General features: G+C 37.3%; 1 long non-coding RNA gene across 1 annotated transcript in view; it reads right to left on the bottom strand.

The window, feature by feature from the left end:
- Positions 1-13694, bottom strand: part of LOC139129428 (uncharacterized) — a 50164-nt gene extending 36470 nt beyond the window's left edge. Inside the window, exons 1-2 of the long non-coding RNA XR_011551572.1 lie at positions 13609-13694; positions 7238-7297 (exon numbers count right to left, since the gene is read on the bottom strand). This is a non-coding gene — a long non-coding RNA (uncharacterized lncRNA). The remainder of the gene's footprint in view (positions 1-7237; positions 7298-13608) is intronic.
- Between the last annotated feature and the right edge of the window lie 2421 nt (positions 13695-16115).

Raw genomic sequence — 16115 nt, 5'->3', positions numbered from 1 at the left:
GCCTTCAATACAACAAAGGGAGTTCGTAGACGCCGAGGTTGATTCATAGTGCGTGATCATTGAAAGAAAGTATCCTAATTCAATTGCAAAAACATCGCTGCCTCCTGGAAATGTTTGCATCAACGGAGCAACTATGTATGCTCTCTTTAAACTGTTGACGTGGACTGTTTTCACATATTAGAAGCTAATTACTTTCATTGACCAACGATGCTCATTACTCTCATTAAGTTTCAATAGACCAACTGCTTAAACAAGTGTTAAAAACAACAGGCGCAGTCAAAGTGGGCACAAGAGAGAGAGAGAGAGAGAGAGAGAGAGAGGAGAGAGAGAGAGAGAGAGAGAGAGAGAGAGAGAGAGAGAGAGAGAGAGAGAGAGAGAGGAGAGAGAGAGAGAGAGAGAGATGCAATTTGTTTGTTAAAGCTTTGAAACAGCCACAGTCCAGTTTTGTAGTGCATGAGGCGCAGTTTCCACAACAACAAGAAACAAACAATGGTGACATGCATGATTTGAGCTGTCAGCCTTCTATGAAATAATAAGGGTTGACCACCGTTGTTGATTCATAGTGCGATCATTGAAAGAAATTAATTCGTTTGCACAAAGATCATGCCGACACATCTCTGAAAACGTTTGTAGCAACAGAACAAAATTGTAATTTAATAGGTAAGAGAGAGAGAGAGAGAGAGAGAGAGAGAGAGAGAGAGAGAGAGAGAGAGAGAGAGAGAGAGAGAGAGAGAGAGCCCTTCTGTGTTCTCATTTAAGTCCATCTCTACGGTAACCGTAACTTGGCAAGCGGGGTCGTAAACCCGCTACCTATTACATAATTTGCCAAACTATTTGATTTTCATTCAAGAAGCAGATGTCATATGAAAACACTCCTATGTTTCAATACGTGCTGTACTTATTGCGTACAAAATGCACAGCGTTTCATATCATCGCTCTACAAAGGAACGGTCTTAATTACATTATAAGTGTCCAATATCCACAGCCTTATTTTATGAATTTCTGTTTTCTCTTACGTAAAGTGGCAAGTTTAAAGCTGGTACATGTGGTTCGCAAAATGCCTAATGTACTTCTCCCTGTATAATTCTAAATGTCACTACCCGAATTTCTGTACATTCACTGACTAAACTACGGGTTTTATATCAGAATGGGGCGTATTGGAAAGACTCAAGGTCATAATAACAGACAGTCAGTTATCATAAATGCCAAGTGCCGATATTTTATGACATCGGATGATGTCATCACCAAGAATAGCGGGAGAGTAACAAGGAAACATTTGATAAAACGTGCATAAAGAGACGCACACACTGCCTTGTTAGAACCTTCGAGAAAAATATAAATAACCTCGGTAAGGACAGGTGAGGAGAATCCTCGAAAGTCGCATAAAATTTACGTTTTGCACTGAACGGCAAATTTATAATCATCATACTGAAATGTATTACTTACGAACATGCCAGTTTTCTAAAAAATTGTTTACAGATAAATGTCATTTTACCACGAAATTTAAATTGCATTTCGATCTAAACGCTTTTTACATATTTTCACAATTGTTATTTAAACAGTATAATTTTTGCACAATTGATGCTTTGTCACGAGTTTATGTAATTCACGCCTATTAACTTCTATGACTTTAAAGTGCAATAAATGTACTTCAAATTTCTCCTTTCGTTCGATCTCTTGTGACTTAAAACCAGCTCTCACCAGCCAACGTTTCACACACAAAAGTAGAGTAAGATGGCTACCGGTACTTTGCTGGGCCATAACAACATATTAACCAGATATGAACTGAATATGCTCACGTGTTTTACACCAGGTTCATTAATAGTAGTACGCTTCACAGAACAAAGAGATATATGTTATCACTTTATATAGCAGGTTTTTTAACTTCGCACAGTACTCTCGGAGTTTATTCAATAATTACAAAACTTTATTTAATATGCAAATGAGCTGTTAATTAACTTGACACTGCTCAATGCTTTAAGGGACAATTAGATATCCATCAGATCAACATTTGTAGCACGTTTTATTTAATTTAATGCTGTAATTTAGAGTAATGTCACTAATTACAAAGTTCATTAAATATGCAAATAAACCCTAAATTAACTTGACACTGTTCAATGATTCATAGCACAATTAAATATTTATCAAATCAATATCTGTAGCACGTTTCACAAAATTTTGGTGCCGAAATTTCAGAGTTATATACCTAATTACAAAGTTTATTAAATATGCAAATGAACCCTTAATTAACTTTACACTACTAAATGCTTTACAACACAGTTAGATATCTGTCGTATCAGTATGTGCAGCAGTTTTCATCACATTTGATGCAGTTATTTCGGAATTATATGACTAATTATAAGACTTCATGAAATATGCAAATGAGCTAATTATTAACTTGACACTGCTCAGTGCTTCTCAGTACAATTGGATATTTATCAGATCAACATCTGTAGCAAGTTTCATCAAATTTAACGCTGTAATTTTGGAGTAATTACACTAATTACAAAGTTCATTAAATATGCAAATGAACCCTTAATTAACTTCACACAACTAAATGCTCTACACCATAATTAGATATCTGTCGGATCAGTATCTGCAGCAGATTTCATCACATTTTGTGCAGTTATTTTGGAATTATATCACTAATTACTAAACTTCATAAAATATGCAAATGACCTATTGTTAACTTGACACTCCCAAATGCTTCTCAGTACAATTAGATATTTATCAAATCAATATCTAATCTGTACCCAATTTCAAAGACTTGGGTGCCGTAATTTCAGAGTTATATACCTAATTACAAAGTTCATTAAATATGCAAATGAACCCATAATTAATTTCACACTACTAAATGCTTTGCACTACAATTAGATATCAGTCGGATCAGTATCTGCAGCAGATTTCATCACATTTGGTGAAGTTATATCGGAGTTAAAAGACTAATTACAAAACTTAATAAAATATGCAAATGACCTATTTATTAACTTGACACTGTCCAATGCTTCTAAGTATAATTATGATATATATCAGATCAATATTTGTTGCAAGTATCATCAAGTTTGGTGCATGAATTTCACAGTTATGACACTAATAACAAAAGTTCATTAAATATGCAAATGAGAAGATAATTGACATGACACTCACAGTATCATCATAATGTTCTTAGATTGTCATCTGTGAAAAGTTTCATGAAATTTTGTGCAGTATTTCTTGATATATGTCTACACTGTCATTACCGTCTCCATAGGGAAACCATTGTACGGAAAAAAACGATATTGCATAACTTCATTAATATGCAAGCCACACTAACCAAAATCTAATCAGTTCTTTCAAGTAGCATATGGTACCTGTATACCAAATCTGACTTGAATCTGTTCAGGCGTTTTTGAGTTATCGTGTAAACAGACAGACAGACACACACACACACACACACACACACTAACACACACACACACACACGGACAGACAGACAGACATCGCTATGACAGCCCACGTGTTTACACACGTGAGCTAAAAATAGACCATGTTTTAAAATATTTTCGCTTTAATGTTCAGTTTAGATCAGATTAGTCTTATCCTTTGCACAAATTTACAACTACGGGTGTCTTCGCCACCGGGAGAGGGCCAAATAGACCTCTACGGCACTAGAATAATGCAAAGGGGTCCCAAAACACCATTTGCAGTAAAAAATAAAACAAATGGGCAAATCCATCAATTATCTCAGCCGTATAAGAGCAAATCTGAACCAAAGCCTATGCAGAACGGTGACAGTTGGGGAGTCGTCATTATTTACAACCGCGGGTCGGAGGAAGTGACAAGGGGTAAATCATATAACAAAGATAAACGGTAAGGGGGCACTCAAATAAAAAATGGGAACAGAGTAAAAATACACGTATGGCAATCGTTCTGTATCACTGAATCTCATTTGCTTAGTGCCAAATGATTTTTCCATATATTTGGAGTGCATCATTTTTTATCTTTACCATATTTTTTTACGTCTTTACAGTCATAATCAGACATACACATAAAGGTACCGAATAATGAATTGATTTTAAATACTGCAGCGAACTTCAAACTGTCAATGTACTTTTCTACAATCACTCTTGCTTCATTTATGGTGAATAGCATGGAGAGTTTAACTTGTCTTCGGTGATGCATGGCAGGCGCCCGCCATTAGAACTTGAAATGCATCCACGGTTTTCTTGGCTCTCGTAATTCCCCGACTTTCGCAGTCGCTCAAAATAAAAGTGAGTTACGGTCACTGACTGAATGTAGTTCACGTTTAAGGATGTACGATCGGAAAAATATTAGCGTACTGCGCAGATTTCCGCTCAGGAATCTATCCATAGTAACCACGCGCGAATAGTAACGTTCCGAACGTTTTTGTGTTGTACAAAATGTCGTCTGCAGGTAAAGGAAAATTTCTATCTCGCTGAGGAAAAGCGCGACGAGAAAATATGCAGCGTGCCATAAAAATACGCCGAAGGGTACGAGAATTCAGCGAAGAAAAAAAAATCAACATGACCACAGCCTGTACAACGTAAGTCAGAAGTGTGACGTCCGATTCGCTATGTAAGAGGAGGTTGTTGAAAATGAGAAAGACGAGTAAGCTTATTGTAATCCCAATCGTCGCTTGTAGACCTACCGAAGAATGGAAGAAAGGCCATCGCATTGTCGATTTGAGTGTACTAGCCGAAAATACTGACAATTGTGTTAGTTGTGGGCTTGCCTTACGATTGCCATCGTGTATTGGGGAAACGATTCTCAGACTCGGCTCTTGGCTCCACGTAGTGTGTGACAACTTTTTAAACCACTGTTTGTTCAAAATTCTTAGTTTGGCCTATTTGGTCTACTGCTCTTGTGTGATTTTTTGTATGCTGTATTAATATATAGACTCTAAAAAGTAGAAGAACCTGAAAGTCTTTGCTTTGTTCTGTCAGTTCCCTCTCATTAAAGTTTACAGGTAGGCTTGAATCATGACCAGGCCTGGACAAGGCCACTGCAGGTCAGCAGCATTTGAAGAGCGCCCTCGCGCGACGAATCCGGGAGAGCATGGTTTATCGCCAGAACCTATAAATCCTAGTTACATTTTGCAAGATTGTGAAAAATCGAGCTCGGTGACCTACTAAACAAAATGTGGTTTTGAAAAATTCACAAAAGAGTTATTATGTGGCAAAGTTTGAGAAAATCACAAAAAGAGCTATTATGTAGCAAAGTTTGAGAAAATTGACATTTGTAGAAACTATCAATAAGTAATTAATTACCCTCTCCCATATTAAAATGTGGGGCATATTTGTTGTAATTTTGGTTAAAAAATAAATATCGTGACTTTTTAACTTAATTTTAATGTAAGTGAAATCTTCAAGTAATAATTAGTTTGTTCTTTTAAAGTGTAAACATGAAAAATGCAATCATGATATAAATATGAATATGATGACCTGTTTTATTGATTTTTAGTGATTTTGTGAAAAAACGTAAATTTTTAATGTCATTTCGTAAAAAAACAAGCGCGGTGACCCCATCTTTATTCCCAGTTTTGGAGTACTCTCATAGTAGGTATTCAAAATATCCCATTTGAAAAAATTGACATTACTTTTACTTTTTCCGGTCGTACATCCTTAAGTTCATTGTACCGTCGCCAACTTGGATATTTATCTGCTGGACTTCAACCACGGCCCAGCCTCAATATTGGCAAACTGAACTCGAGAATATTGTGTTTTTTACATTAAATTACAAAAACCTCGGTCGTTTTCCTCAAGAAATAGTTCGAAAGTCCGTTCCGATTTACAGCAGACAACAACGACCTTGCCGTGATCGCATTTGCAAAACGTACGTAATACAGTAAACGTTGTGCGTGTCGCTAGCTGGCCGCCATATTGTTTGCAACATATGTGCAACTATGAATGACGTCAAGAGTTTTGCGCTAGTTATCGCTTGATTTTCTCTTTATTTCTTGCGAGCGGGATTTTCCGAGTTTTTTTTTCCTGTTTTGTTACTACCGCGTCTACATAGTTCTAAAAAGTCTAGGGTCGGCGGCTAAAAAAACAGAGTAGGTTGGGTTATCGGAACAGCACAATATTTTTTGTTTAGCCTAAACATTTGTCTTTCAGAGATCACCCTTTCTTGTATATGAACTGTATAAGTAACATCCGCATGCATATGTGTGACATCTTTAATTAGTGGTTAATAAAGGGAAAATTTACCCTGAAAATTAATTTTGGAATATTAAACTGATATGGTCATTGAAAGGCTTTCGAGTCGATTTTATTCACTTTCACTCACTGGCTAACAAACAGCGGTGTACTAAAATACCGGAAGTGACGTCGTAAACTTGGTCATTGAAGCAGTCGACGTGTGCAACTGTAAGCTTTTCGACTTACAGTGTATAGAATGGCTACAGAATATAGGGGCCAAGCACTAGGTGTCGATGTTTAAGTCGAGCATAAATAAAGTTTTCTGCGAATACCACTTTGAGAAGGGCTGCTTTTAGTGAAAGTTGCAAGTCCAACTACTGAACTACAAACCTAAAAGAAAACTGCCGGGGGCATATTCAGCCCCAAGTGCTCAGCTTGTACGTATTGGACTGTGCGTACGCTCAGGCACTAGAACCGGAACGCTATAGACAGGACCGCTGGTTCTAGACTAATCATGGCTACATCAGGGTGCTCTGTAACACATTAAAATGCTTGCACTTTATAAAAATGCTTGCACTTTTAGAATTAACGTCGATCTCTTTAGAGCATTGGCATTACTTCCGTGTCGGCATGATTTCACAGCGATTGGATTGACAATGACGTGACAGGCATGATTGATCGCCGAGAGTAATTTGAACTTCGTCATCGGAGCTAGAATAGTCACTTTCCGAACTCGATTCGCTGTAACTTTCTGACGATCTTGGATCATCGATTGCTCGTTCAGGTTTGCAGTTATACCGTTTACCTTCGCCATTATGATTTTCAGTCGAGCGCTGAGGTTTGCGTACCGCGTACACGTACTCTACTTGGCGTAAAAGAGCTTGGTTATAAGTGACCTCGCTTTGAACCGCTGACTAGAAAGTTTGATACGTCACTTCCGGTTTCCGTGCGTTCAGCTTGTGGCCACTGCGCTAATACGTCCAAGTGAAAGTGAATGAAACCAACGCTATTTTGTTTATTTTTCACTAAAAACGACCTGATTACCTAAGAAAGTCTGGGTAAATTTCCCCTTTAAATGCATTGTGTAAAGTCTTACTCACCAATATAAATTTTGAGCGTCGAGTTGGTACTCTATTTCGTTATATAACCTGGGGTGCACTCTGTTGTGACAAAATGAAATATGGAATAAAAAAATGTGTGTCAGTTTCTCGTCTACGCGATGTGTGAAGTGATGCAAACAACTCTAACCTTTGAACTATTGTGGCCACGATGTACGAACACCGTGCACCTCTTTGTAGAGCAATACTTAAACCAAGGACAGAGAAGGAAAGCAAACAATATATAAAGACGAACGGAAAACTTAAAGTGGCAGAACATGGCACTTTTTTGTACATTATAAGGCAAAGGAGAACAATTTCAGTGATATAAGAATATTTTCACACGTATTCTGTTATAAATATATTTTTTTCACCGTACACTAATAACAATGTCCTTCGCCCTATTTTGCAGTGCTTATACTGTCCTGCGCCATATTCCGTACTGTATAGCGCTGTTCTTCGCCGAATTATACAGTCAAAATTATGTTTTTCACCCCTTTATTTTGTGGAAATACTGTCCTTCATCCTAATCTGTAGTAAAACTAGTGTCCTTCATTATGTTCTATTCTACTATAGCTGGCCTTTACCAAATTTTGAAGAGAAAAATACTGTTCTTTGCTGTATTCTGCACTGGTTAATTTTATCGCCCAATTATACAGTGAAAATGATGTCCTAGAGCCAACAGAGGATAGAGGAAACTTACATATAATATCGTTCTATAACACTGAATGGAATGTGTTTAATACCAATTTTTCAAAAACCATAACGAGGGAGCATAATTCCTGACCTTCATCGTTATTCATTTCTTTACAGTGACAAACACAAATACGCATACTGGTATCAAGTAATGAAGATATTAAAATTTCAGCATCTGACTATAGATTTATTTTACCTTGGTTCAATAAATAGCAAGATACTTTAGCATTATACAAATTCAGTCTTTAAAGCCTAAAACATCAAGCGTAAAATGTTTAATGAAAAGCTTAAAAGTCGTGAATGACAAGGACACGTATTATTAAAAGGTGCCGATATCACCATCATCTTTTTTTAATTGTTCTTTCAAACGTTGAACATCATCAGCTCCCCCTGTCTATTCATTTATTTACTGCTATTTGCTTACCAAACAATATCGCATAGCTTTAAGGGCCCGCGTAGTAGAGTCAATGTTTCCAGCGTGTTCGCATGCACGTCGGCTAATATCATTTACTTCATCAAATGCAAACGCTGCAGCATGTTATATATTGACGAAACAAAGCGTCGCTTTGGCGATCGCTTTGCTGAACACCTTCACACCGTGACCGAAAACAAGATTGCATAGCCGGTAGCTAAACATTTCTGTACACCTCCCACCGTGGTCGGTCTGACATGGAAATATCTGCTATTATTTCCAACTCCGACTCTACCTACCATAAAATCGAACAGGCCACAATTTTTAAAACTTGGCACTCTGGCGCAGGCCGGAATGAATACATATTTTAATGCATTTGATCGTTCTGTCGTCTGATTGGTTGTTTTAAATTCTTGTGTCTCCACGTTCCCCAGCGAGTTTTAGTAGAGACGAAGGGTTTTCACCCGAAACGTCTGTATGTTTTTAGTCTCTGCGATTTGCCAGTGTTTTATTTCCGGCTGGTCTGTCCAGTATTTTACTATATTTGTTTTAACTATTGCAATTTTTACCACCTGCCTTTTAACAAGTTTTGTTACAGTATCTCCCGCTGGTCGGCCAATATTTTACTGTATTCATTTTCACTTGCTGCAGTTTTATCCCTCTTTTGAGGTCGTTTGTAATTTTTATACGAACAAATGTTTCTTTGCCAAAGGTTATAAATGAGTCATAGTCCAGGCTGTATTAAATTACGTTCGGCGAGGGTTTACATAGCAACAAGAAAGAAAACAATCATGACATGCATGAATTAATCTGTTTACCTTATTCAGGGACAATAAAGGTTCGGCCACCGCGTTTGACTCAATGCGGCTATTATCGAAAGAAAGTATGTCCTCAGGCTAACGAACCTCTCTGTGGTTACCGTAACTACTGACACCAATACATAATCTCGGACCTCCTGTTACTATCTGCAAGCTAGTAAGATTCAGCTCGTGGGTTGAGAATTTAACATTAAGGGTATTGTAAGACACACGTTACATATTTAGGATTTTCATTATGAAAGAGCTTACGAACGTTTACAGGTTCTAATTCTTCCGCTTCGAAAATAGCAAGCTTAAGTTTACACCAAGTTGATATGACGCAGCGAAATGTGTCCGGCATAATTTCATGTATTCTATATGTCAGTACATCGCAACGTGGTTTGTCACGTAGTTTCTGTCGCATTAGCTCCGGCAAACCAAATTGCAGAATCTTTCAGATGCCACTTAACTCTTTGTTCAAACATTATCTTCTGGTCTCACGTGGACAAAGAAAGAATTTTGCTTATTTTATGTTGTCGGTTATACAATAAAATCGCGTATGGTACAGCAGTGTGATAAGTCAGGTGTGTGTTTAATTACTTTATCAGTCGATCAACCTACAAACGAACTTGCTTATTTTATTGGTTTCATAATTTAGATGCTATGATTTGTTCGTGAGTTTGTTGTTTCTTGCATATAATTAGAATATTATATATACTTATCATTTGATGAGAACAAGAAAGAGACAGAGTTAAACATTTCCTCATCTAGTCACCTTGACGGACACAGATATTTTATATATTCTTCAGCTTTTGTTTTAATTGATAGTAGCGCCTTGTACGATGTTCTTGTCTGTGGCTGTTCAACAGCCACAGGGTCTGTGCTGACCTGATTCTACAGTACGCCTCCAAAGCAACAGAAACAAACAATCATGGCTTGCATACCTCGACCTTTTACCTTCTGTACGATAATGGTTTTGGTAATCCTTTTTGTCGGATATTGTGCTAATTTTGAAAGCAATTATATCAAATTTCGCTTTTGTTTGCAGAACGATCAGTAACGATCCGGCTGGTTTGTTTGAAAAAAAATATTTGAAGCAAAAGGACAAAATGTATAGTGGAGTATGTAGGTTAGCTTCCATGTGCCGGCGTGAAGTGTCAAAATATAAAGAGAAATGCACACATCTATAAAGTCTAAACGACGGCTTCCCTCGATGCATGAATAAACGAATAACTACAGGCTAAGTCCATGCAGGCATAAAACCAGATGACGTTATGGTAAAGATGGGAGTGTAACTGGAAATAATAAAATCGACAGAAAGACAGACAGAAAAAGGGAAGAGCTGTTGGGAGCGAGTGAGAGTGCAAGAGAGAGGAGAAAAGAGGAGACAAGAGAAACAGAGACAAAGACAGACAGACCGACAGACAGATAGACGCAGAGACAAACAAATGTTTCTTTGCTAAGGTCCATTAATGAGTCATAGTCCTGGCTGTATTAAATTACGTTCGGCGAGGGTTTACATAGCAACAAGAAAGAAAAATCATGACATGCATGATTTAGTCTGTTTACCTTATTCAGCGACAATATAAGTTCGGCCACCGTGTTTGACTCAATGCGGGCTATTATTGAAAGAAATTATATACTCATGCTGACAAACCTCCCGATGGTAACTTCTGACAAGCTAGTAAGATTCGGCTCTTATGTTTAGAATTTAACTCATGTTTTGGTGTGTGAGGAACATGAAAATCCTTCAGCTGATGAGACAGTCATGCACATAGGGCACTTGAAATCACTCTTGACTGCAATGCAAATAACCAACGATTTACTATTTTGAAGCAACAAACCTGGCAAGCAATAACTGAAATATCAACCTATACAGCAAAGGCCTATAAACACAGACTGAATCACAGTTGCTTGCGGTGATATATGTAGCGAAGATCCCTATTTTACAAACGGGGCAGTCGCCTGTGTACTTATGGGAGTATTTAGTAATCACAGGTGATATGAGCACTGGGAATCGAGAATCCTTCAGTGTAAGATTATAAAAAAATTTTCACGTTGTTGAAGTTATAAAAAAAAAGAAGTTATGTGGTTGAAATGTGGAAGACAATTACTCAAGTTTATATGACTGAGATCTACATTTTAAGCGTTATTTTCCAAATTATTCACAAATCTCTTTGATTTGCAACCATTGAAGGTTGTCCTCCTGATAACTCGTTTTCCGCTCTACATATAAGAAGTAACGTGAAGCAGGCAAAGAATTGGTGGTGTAAAGATCCATTATTCTTTGCCAATGGAATACAGTGAAAAATGTAATGTCATATTCCTAGACCAAATTCATATATTATCAGGTATTATCCCAGTCATGAATTTTGACGACAAGGTATTTATCATAACCGCATGCCTGTTATTAAGGCCACAGAAAAACAAAAACCATCGGATCTTCAACTTTTTTTCATCTTTCCAAAAATTCGATTAAAATCTCGAAATATAATGGGTCTCAGCTAAAATAAAATATATATATACTCTGACATACCTATCATAAATTTTGGAGATTTGTTACCGGAAGGACGCATTTTTTATTTGCCCTAATTGACATAAATTCTACAACAGATAGTTAGGTAACAAAGCTTTACGGCTAGAAGAAGAAATTCATTTGTCGATAATTCAGTACAACTTTTTTGGAATATTCTGCAAGCATGCAACTTTTGTTAAACTCAAGTGAAAAACGTTTATAAAAAATTACATAAAATTACATATAAATATACCACAAATATTAGGATCATGCATCAAGTAATGATAAAATTTTAACAAGTTTTTTGTTAAAATCAAATGAGTTGAGTTCCCCATTAACGTACGAGTTTTAAAAGTTTGTATAAGTTTGGTACCATATATTAATATGTTACATTTACGTTGTTTTCACTAAACTGTTTACCACTTCTAAAGCTAATCCTAATGAATCATGATAAATTTTTCCGTGCATTTTATACAACGTGTTTACTCTTCACAAACCCCACTGCTGTATATTCGATACGCAGGTGCATCATACTCGACGACACTTTGAGTCAAGAATTTGCAAATTGTCTAAAATAAAATTGTCTTTCATGTGGGAAAAAGCAACACTCTTCTATTGAATTAATTTCTATCTGAAATATTCTGCAATTTTGTTGTCGGGAGGTAATGCGACAGAAAATGTAGAAAAGAGCCGTTCAGCGTAGAAGGTTTGTGGTATCACAGACAGATATAGACACTATATCTATATTTGTCTGTGGTGATATGTGGTGAAAGTAGCCAATATTGTAATTAACCTCCCCGACAGAGAGACATATTTGTTCATCACATTGAGTCTTTGCGCTAGGCCCCATTCTAGTAGACGACTTGCAGTCAACCGACCGAATGCCCGACAAAGTCTAATGGCGAGTACCGGTCAATACACTACGTCATGTGGTGTAGTGACACACGGAATACATGAAATTATGCCGGACTTATTTTGCTTAACCATGTAAGATTGCTATTTCTAGAAATTATAAAGGCGCGTAAGCTTTTTCATATTGAAAATATTTAATTTATAATGTGTATATTTCCCTACTAATTTGTCAATTTAAAACCAACACATTTGCCAGATACACAAAGTAAAATGTAATAACTTTCCCCGCCGACTGTGGGCGATAAAGAAAGGTAGCTTTCGAAAGTCTACGTAAATGTTAATGAAGGAAGATTTGAAGAGACAGGCAGCTGAGGTTGCATACATTGAAAAAAATCGCACTGCATTATTCCAAACTTGCAATAACGCTTATTCATTTTGCACGTCGCACACAGCTTATTGTCTCAGCGTGGAATTCTGATATCGCGCGATATGAGACGATCTCCGGATCACTTCCCTATACAGGCAGTGTTTTTTCTGGTATGTTCATGTAAAATTGGGCACTTTTGTGCCCCACTTATCAAAATAAGGGGCAGATTTAACATTTCAAGGGGGGGGGGGGGGGGTCACTTTTGATGTAGATTTTTCCTTCCAAGGAAGCGCTTCCCTGATATTACGATCGTCGCCCAGTTCAGTTGCGTCGTAAATGTCACATGCAGCAACCGTGTTAACATCGACATCACGATGCTTATCAGCTTGTGACGTGCTCGGCTACTCTCCTGTCGATTTGTCGTCGACAGGTTTCCCCGACTCTGAATTTGACGATTTGTTCCCTTTGATCGTCAAAATAGTCCGAATTTGGGGGTTAAATCCATGTAAAATATGCGCCGATGGACGTCCTTAGCTGTGTGTTTTTGTGCGTGATTTCCGCGTTGTCAGTAACTTGCTCAGGGCCGACAATGGCTCGAAGTGCACAATTATCACAAGTATGCAGTCGAGAGAAAATCATGTAAAGGTACTACGAGTAACCTAGCACATTTAAATGGCTTAGTAAAAGCTTACAATTCATGAGGCTCGGCCATACATTCTGTAAAACTCTACTCACCAGCAAGCGTTTTCACAGTTTCCCCGTTGATACTTTGTCTCTTTGTGTATCCAGCTCGTGTTTAATACCTCCAAATTCAGAGACCTGGAATACGCATTGCGCACGCTCAAAAACGTAGCCCTTATAACATGAATATTTATTAGCCAATGCGGAAGCATCTCGGGACTTTCGGCATGGTTCAAAATGCCAATAGTCCTATAATTCGCTTGTGTTCGGATATCGTCATCGAATGGATAGTTAAGTCTAAATTTAAGCAAGCTACTGTCGATCGAAAAATAGTCTCAAACGAAACATGCGGCCTGCTTTATGCGTGTGGAAGTCTCGTAGCGAGGCCTTTGCTCATCCTCGATTTTCCTGAGACATAGCGCTAAAATATCCGTAATTACAGTGATTGGACGCTACATAAACTTGGCTTTCCTTTGATGTAAAGTATGCTGAGTTTAGGCAATGGGGAAATTGGGGAACTTTTTTAAAATGTGCCTGTCCACATGTTGTGTAATCTAATACATTGTACTAGGCACTAGACCTTCGTCAAGTATAGTAATATCATATCTATTCCGTATTCAGACAACTCCGCCTGACCCAACCTGTAACTGGCCGGCTGCTTTCCGAGCTTACTACTGGCCAAATTTATTAAAACGTGTAGTCGCGGGCCGTATTTTGTGTTTGTTTCTTAGTCAGTGTATCGTTTCATAACAAATTCGGACGAGGTGATATTTTGACCGACATTCTTGCTTCATGTGGCTTTATTTTTTCACTTTTCAGTAAGTGAAGTGGAGAATACATGGGACCCATTACAGCACCCCATCAACATTAGAGGTTTACTAAAATTACTGAGGGGAATAAGCAGCCCAATGATGGGGCAACTGTATCATGCATATTCCACGTGTACACTGTAAACACCGCAAACACAGCTGTTATTGATTCCCTTGATGAGATATTGAACGATATGGGCAGTATTGCTCACCGTTTGTTGTAGATTAAAATACACAGTGTTCTGTTTATAAATATGTCTAATCACCATCATTATTGATGATAAATAAATACACAAAAACAATACGGATTTGACACACGAGCTATCTTCAAAACTTTAACACTGACTATATAAGGGAATTCGGGGGTTTCTGGATTGTAAAGAGAACACAGTTCAAAAATATTACTAAATCAACATTTAAAAGACTCTCTGTCTATACAATGTCACTTTTTAAACTCAAGTAAGTTGACGCGATGTACACTTGTGCATACAGGTGTCAGTAAAAAATACTGGGTAACTTCAATTTTTTGTGAATACTAAAAAACTTTTTTTTCTTTGAACAATAGATAATAAACTTTTTATATGTACGTGTATGTTTTTGTTTGCTTATTGAGTGCCTCTGGAATATCAAAAACATTTTGCACAAAACAATGTCACTCTTGACTTGGCTGCCAGAGAACATGCTCCTTTGCAGTGTCATAGTCCATTTTTTAAGTAGCTTTAACCCTCGTCTTTGGTAATGTAATAAAAAAAATCGGATCGTCAAACAAATTACAGAGAACACACAACGTAAATAGCTGTGTTGAATAATCTGAAGAGTTGAATAATCTACAGAGTCCCACCTTTCACTTACTTTATGTTGATATCTATAATTATTGCTCTAACTGTTGACCTTATCAAATGAGGTAGGTAAGTACCTTTTGAGAGTTTGAAAGGAATTATTGCACACATTTAATAAATTTGGAAGGTTTTATTTTAAAACTTCAATAAATACTACAAAGCACTACAAACAGTAAATGTATATGGCAGTAAATAGATGATATAAACACTGTATTTTTGAACACCCCCCCCCAAAAAAAAAACCCACTAAAATCTTTCTTATCGTATAAAAATGTTGGCAAACTGGCCTAGAGATAAATGCTGTCAAAATAGCGTTTCATCATGCTATAACAAAAAGAACTTAGGTTAAAGTACTGCACTTGGGGGTGTAAAATGTCCTATTTGTTGTTGTTTGAGTCCTCTTTAGCGTTTGTGGTCAAACAATGCTAACATAGCATGCATGCGTACCTACAGACTCCTTTTGATTGTTGTTGATTGCAAAGGTTAGATCCGGACGATATCTGAAACACTGGAATAACAAGTCCTTGACAATGACACAGTCCCCACTTGTACTTTAATTACAAGTCCTCTGAGAGGAAAGAGTCCTCTTCATTACTTAGGTCTGTGATTAAAAATACTGCGAAACAGATGGGGCTTGGTCAAAAATGAGTTCCATGGTGGTGAAAACATAAAACCAATGTAAGCCGCCACATTAATTACAAAAGGTCATTAAAATGAATCAATTAGTACTTAATCAACAGGATGCTGCCAAACATTTTTGCATCCTATCCTAACACTGACAGATTATCACCGGTACCATATTTCATAAAGTTTGATGCAGTACTTTCGACATTCACTCTTAAACCAACAAGTCCAAAGACTTTGTCCACTGGGACTGAAACACCATCAACAAAATGAATCAAAGTCATCTGGC

This window comes from Ptychodera flava, chromosome 3, assembly GCF_041260155.1.
Source record: "Ptychodera flava strain L36383 chromosome 3, AS_Pfla_20210202, whole genome shotgun sequence".
Taxonomy (NCBI): domain Eukaryota; kingdom Metazoa; phylum Hemichordata; class Enteropneusta; family Ptychoderidae; genus Ptychodera; species Ptychodera flava.
The sequence above is the reverse complement of the archived record's forward strand: the minus strand, read 5'-3'. Positions and strand labels throughout refer to the sequence as shown.